The 6609-nt window shown below is 42.3% G+C and overlaps 1 long non-coding RNA gene across 1 annotated transcript; it reads left to right on the forward strand.

Annotated features, from left to right (window-relative positions):
* The first annotated feature begins 2008 nt into the window (after positions 1-2008).
* LOC122117924 lies at positions 2009-4424 on the forward strand. Its single transcript, XR_006149244.1, has 3 exons — positions 2009-2124; positions 2965-2969; positions 4314-4424. It is a non-coding gene; the product is annotated as an uncharacterized LOC122117924 (long non-coding RNA).
* The last annotated feature ends 2185 nt before the right edge of the window (positions 4425-6609 follow it).

The following is a 6609-nucleotide window of genomic DNA, read 5'->3' on the forward strand; positions in this document are numbered from 1 at the left end:
GTCTGTGAGATTCTTATCTCCAATGAACCACTAGAAAACCTGAAGTAGAGCCGTGGCTCAAAGTGGCAGAGTGCTAGCCTTGAGTTAAAAAAACTCAAGGACAGCACCCAGGCCCTGGTGTTCAAGCCCCACAGCCACAAAAAATGAAAAGGAAAGGAAAAAAATAGACATTTTCTCTCGCTAGTAGTTGATTTGCTCAGGCATTTTGTCACAACAACAGAAAGCTGGCCAACACACTGCAGTACTAAGTGGAACTTCCAGATCCTCTCTGATCTCCCTGTTGGAGTCAGAACCTTCACTGAACATAAGGGAATGATGAAAATATAAAGTGAGGATGAGATGGTAACTACAGGCCCTCTTCTCAGCAGCAAACTCCACTGGATTAGAGTGGGCGTTCCCACTGGGCATAGAGTTTGAAGATTTGACTTCTCCCACAGGAATAACCATATCCTTTGTTGAACAGATAGGGTTAGAACTAGGAACTAGAAGTGATGAGAAAAACCTGAATTCTTGAAAGTTAGCCAAAGCGTCACAAATTTGTTTTAATTTTCATTCTAGGGCAAGGGAAAGAGTGCAACCCAAGGGGAGGAAACAAGTAAGGATAGCAATGAGCAAAAAACAAAATTGGCTTCTTAAATACACATCATGAATTATTTAACATAAATCTCCCTTCATAAGCAACAGCTGCTTAGCCTAGTCTCTTTTCAAATAAGAGGGTACTATTTATTAATGAGTTCTTAGCAGTCTAGATTCTGTCCCTACTGCCTCTGAAAAATTCCACTTTTCTTAAGCAAGACAGAAGCTGGTGACAGTAGACCAACAAACAGTTCTTGCATGCCTTAAGCTGACAACTTGATTGTCATTGTTCTATAAAGCCATGGACTGGATGCTACCCTCTCTACCCAATGACTTAAGAGGATACTCATCTAAGTCCAGACAGGCCTAGATCAATACAACACACTAAAGTAAACTTAGCATAATTCAATCTGTCCGTTAACACCTGTGTGACCTTGGGTAGTTGACTTCTTTGTACCTTAATTATCTTTTCTATAAGATAGGAGTAGCAAAGTTTCCATATTGATAGGATAATCGTGTAGAGTAGATGAGGAAATAAAAAACTTAGAACATTGGCATAGTGCAATGGATTCAGTTAGTTTATCATTCGGTTATCATTATACTGCATTACTTCTCAAAATGAAATCTCACCATATTTATATTATCAGTATGACCACATTAGAGAGAATGTTTTACAAAGGATTCAGTGGTAAAAAGCAGAATCTATAGCCAGATTGCCTGGATTTGAATTGTGCAAGAAGGTGAGGCACACGGAATCAGCATTATCCACTGTTGTTATTAATTCAGCAAATAAATAATAGAGTGAGAGCTTGTTACGGCTGTTATTAGACAATAGTCACTTCAATAAACTGACAAACCCCTGAAGATTCTCGTCACCCAAAGATATCTAGGGTTAAATGGTATGGTTATACCTCATTAGCTACTAGAAAATAGTTGCAAGACCCCCTGGTAGCTTATTTTTTAAATGGTGTAGATCTTTGTATCAGCTATGCAAGGCCTCCGACATTCTTCAAATCATCTCTACATTACTTATAATGCTAGTAGAATACAAATAGTTATTATTGTACTGCATTGGTTAGAAAATAATGACAAGGAGAAAAATCTATATGTTCATTACAGATGCAACGTTTGAAAAAAAAAAGCATTTTCAATCCAAAGTTGTTTGAACTCTCAAATGCAGAACTTGTGACTATGACAGAACTCCATTTCTCTAACTGGGGAGTTGCCAAACTTGACCTCAGTTGCTTGTTTCTTTGTTTATCAGCAGAAAATGACTCTCAAGCAAATATGGCATCTTGAACCCAGGTGCTCATTCACTCTGGGCTAGATTCTCAGCCAATCACCTGCAGTACCTCCCTCCACCCCCTCCTCCCCCCCAGCTCCCAGGCTCTTTGTATTACCTGGTCTGGTTCTTTCCTCTGGGGTGGATCCTACCTTACAAGGGAGAGATGGAAGCTCTCTGGCCCTCCAGCCTGCTGAGAAGGTGACATTTCCACAGGCTCAGCTCTCTCTGGGCCCAGCTCACTACTCACTGACCTAGGGCCTGAAGTGAAATGGTGAAGCAAGCGGAAAATATGAAACACCAATACGCCCTACAGGAAATCGTTGTGTAGTTGATTCCAGAACTGAAAAACAAATGTATCATTGGAGAAAGGAGGGTAAAGTGCCATTCAAGGCCATTGTTACAGTCCCTGCTGTGTGGCTTAGGGAAACAAAGGGGGCCTGTGTACAGGAGGACAATGCTGTTGTGTTACCAGTTGCTTCTGTGTTACTCCCCAGCACAGGGGCCAAGAAACCAGGCCACCGTGTCTTCTTCAGTCTGATGTCTCTAGCCTTCACTCATCATGGTGACCAGGTCATTCAGAGCTAGGAAGGCTATTGGAACATTCAGCCTATGGTTTACTAGAGTAGGAAGCAGGGGATGACCTTTCAAAGGAAACTAACTGGCCCAGTATGGTGACTCACACCTGTAATCCTAGCTACTCATAAGATAGAGATAGAGAAGATCACAGTTTAAGGCAAGCCAGGGCAAAAAGCTGGCAGGAACCTTCTCAACCAATTTAAAAAAGCTAGGTGTGGTGGTAGATTTGCCCTTCCCAAATAGGAGGACCATAAACAAATAGTTCAGGCTGGTCCCAGGCATAAGCACAAGACCCCATTTAAAAACTAAAGAAGGTGCCAGGCACTGTTGGCTCACTCCTATAATCCTAGCTACTGAGGAGATTCAGAACTGAGGATTATGGTTCAAAGCCAGCCCAGGCAGGAAAGTCCCTGAAACTCTTATCTCCATTAAACTACTCAGAAAAACCTAGAAGTGGCATTGTGGTTCAAGTGGTAAGGCACTACCCTTGGGCCAAAGAAGCTCAGGGAGAGCACCCAGGTCCTGAGTTCAAGTCCCAGGACCAGCACCAAAAACAATTACTACTTAAAGTAAAAGAGACTGGGAAAGTGGTTTAAATAGAATACTGCTTAGCAACCTCAAGGCCTTGAGTTCAAACCCCAGGATCACAGTGGAAGAGGTGAATGGCTAAGTGCCATCCTTCTTCCTCTTCCCTCATCAGTGTTTAGAGACCCAAGTTAGAGCTGGAAAGTATCGCAGATATTATTCCTCCAAACAATTAGGTCATCTGTCTTTGTGATGGGTCACCTGAATGGAACCGTTCGCCAGTCATAGAGCATGGAAGCAGCAGCCTGGAAGGTGAGATGAATCATTATTCGTTCACACCCACAGACCCCCATATGAGACCAAATACAGCTGTAAAGGACTTCAATCACCCCTGCTTTCAAATCCTGGCTCTAGTACTACTTCCCATGGACTGTGAGGGGGTTGTTATTGTTGTTGTTGTTTTCCCTCTGAGTCTTAGTTTTTCCATTTGTAAACTAGAATTGTTATTGGATTGCAGGGAATATTAAATGAGTTAATACCAAGGAGATCTTTAGGAGCCATGCACAGCTCATAAAAAAAAAAAAATACACACAAACCATGAATGGCAGGTTAGATACTTACATGGCTCTGGCCACTTGTTCAGAGTTATGGAGAGATTGTATACTGATGACTGGGAGCCCTGAATGCAAAGTCTTCCCATTCAGTTCTTTGCCTCTTATGCCTAACTTTACTTCCCTAAACCTCTGAAGGAAGATGGGCAATAAAAGATACTCTCCGGGATGAGGAAGGGACAAATGTGTGGAGAGGGTCCACTGGGACACATCAGTGGTAGGAACTCAGGACATTTGTCTTTAGGAGACAGCCAGGGCTTAGCTCCAGCCAACTGCTACAATATGCATAAGAGGGACCAGCATGGCTGAACTAGCCAGTTTTTAAAGAAATGCCCGAAGTCTGGACATTTTATGTCACATTTCCCAATTTTGCAACATGGAAGACCAAACATGACATTGTTATTGAGAATGAGCTCTAAACCATGCGTCTGTTATATCTGGTCTGGGCACTGATGCCATCTGCAAGCCACCATACCCCTGTTGATACTCAGGGGTCTGACTGTCAACTTGCTTACCATTCCCTGATGCCATGGGCTGTTAGTGTGCCTCCCTTCCAAATCGTAACTCATCAGTGATGGTAGGAGGAAGGGCCTGGGGCAGGGGGGTAGGTTGGGGGAGGGGATGGTCTTAGTGTCCTCATAAAAGAGAATCCAGAAGAAGAAGAAGTAAAAGAACCTGAGAAGCTCCTTCCATCATGTGAGAACACAGATAGTAGGTGCCATCAGTGAACCAAGAAACAGCTTTGCTGGCACCTTGATCTTGGATTTCTTAGCTTCTAGACTGTAAGCAATACATAAGGCCATCCAGTTGATGCTACTTGATCATAGCAGCTCCAATGTACAAAGATACTTGGTAAGTTCACCGGCCACACCAAAGCTACTCCTTAACCTACCACAGGAGACATCAGATCAAAAACATAAGGCGCTCAACTTCCCTTGAAACCCACTCTGGTCTCAGTCTGTGAGATCAAGGTCAGGAAAGGGGAAAACAGAAAAACAAAACAGAGGAAGAGCTCCCTAAAGGGCTACAGACCCTTTGGCCATATTAACCTCCTGCAGGCATATCTGATAAAGAAAGTTGTCAGAAAGTAGTGGTGGGACCAAAGGAGAGAATGGAGCTAAAGATCCTATACTATCCATCCGTTCAAATGAATGAAAGTTGTTTCAGGGGTAAAAAGGTCCATGCTATGCAAATACAACATAAAAGAACCAGATGGCTCACAATGAGCAATCCAGGAGGATGGCTATAACAGGAAGATGAAGCCAGATACAGGTAGATCACACTTATAATCCTAGCTACTCAGGAAGCTGTGACCTGGAGGACTGAGGTTCAAAGTTGGCCCTGATAGAATAGTCTGTGACATTTCATTTCCAATTAACCAGTAAAATTCCAGATTAAAGGCAAGACTTAAGTAGGAAAGTGCCAGCCAGAAGGAAGAAAACCAAGTGAGAGAACGAGGCTCTGAGTTCAAGCCCAGGTACCTGCACATGCACACACGTGCACATACACAAAGACAAATAATAATAAATGTTTGTGAAGATGTAAAGCAACTGGAATCCTCCTACACGTCTGGATGAGTGTGAAATGGTTTGTTACTTCCAAAAAGCATGTGGCAATTTCTAAAAAAAAAAAAAATGAACATACTTACCACATGACTCAGACATTCAATTCCTCGACATGCATCCCAAGAGGAATATATATATATATATATATATATACACACACACACACACACACACACACACACATACATCTGTGCAAAAACTAGTCCATATTTGTTTATAATAGCATCATTCATAATAGCCCCAAAGTGATAACAGTCCAAATGTCTACCAATTGGTGGATGGAAAAACAAAATGTAGACTATCCACGTACAGTAAAATACTAGTCACCAAAAAGCACAACAATGTACTGATATATGCTACAACACAAATCCAGAAAACTTCATGATACCTGAAATAAACAAGTATAAAGAACCACATATCATATGAAATGGGAAGACAGGAAAATCTATAGAGACAGAAAAGTGAATTTGTGGTAGCCTAAGTGATCAGCACGCTTTAGAGGGAGGAGTGATGGCCAAAGGGGTGGTGTTTTTTTCAGGAGTGATGATTATGTTCTAAAATTGATCATGGTGATGGTTGGAAAACTCTATGAATATATTAAAAATCCATTGAAATGGATACTTTAAGTGGATAAATTGCACAGCATGTGTGAATTATATTTCAACAATGCTATTATTTTTAAAGCCTGAAACTAAAATTGCTGCCTTTGTTTTAAAAGTCTAGGTCCACATATTGTTCTCACATCTGTGCCTCTGGGGAAAAACTGGACAAGTAGTCCAAAGGCTGGTTTCTTTTGAAGGCTCAAGGCTCAGACCAGGGAGATCAAATGGCCTTGTTTTCCCCAGAACTGTTGGAGTATCCAATCTAGAAGTCTGTGTCCTGGAAAACTGCTAATACCTGAGCAAACTTGGATGGTTAGTTTCCTCAGTGCTACTTTTCCCATTAACAAGAAAGTTCTGCTCTCTGGTGCTGTGATGACTAGAATTGAGTGTGTCCACATAAAACAGTCCCTCCCCAATGGGGTATAAGTCATCCTTGAGCTCCCTCTAATGGTCAAAAGGTACTTTTATTATTGTTCCTATTTTACAGATGAGGAAACTGAGGTTCAGACTGGTGAAGTAACTTGCTAGAAGCAGACAAGAGGCAGGAACTCCGTCTGGGTTCTTTCTTTTTTTGGGGGGGGGGGTTCTTTCTTTCTTCCTCTCTCTCTTTCTTTCTTTTCCTTTCTCTCCCTCCCTCCTGCCGCCCCCCCCCCAATCAGTCATGGGGTTTGAATTCTGGGCCTGGGTGCTGTCTCTCAACTCTTCAGCTCAAGGTGAGTGCTCTACTGCTTGAGCCACAGTGCCACTTCCGGTTTTCTAGTGGTTTATTGGTGATAAGAGTTTAACGGACTTTGCTGCTCAGGCTGGCTTTGAACTGTGATCCTCAATCTCAGCCTCCTGAGTAGCTAGGATTACAGGCATGAACCACC

This window comes from Dipodomys spectabilis, unplaced genomic scaffold, assembly GCF_019054845.1.
Source record: "Dipodomys spectabilis isolate Male_0828 unplaced genomic scaffold, ASM1905484v1 ptg000145l, whole genome shotgun sequence".
NCBI lineage: Eukaryota > Metazoa > Chordata > Mammalia > Rodentia > Heteromyidae > Dipodomys > Dipodomys spectabilis.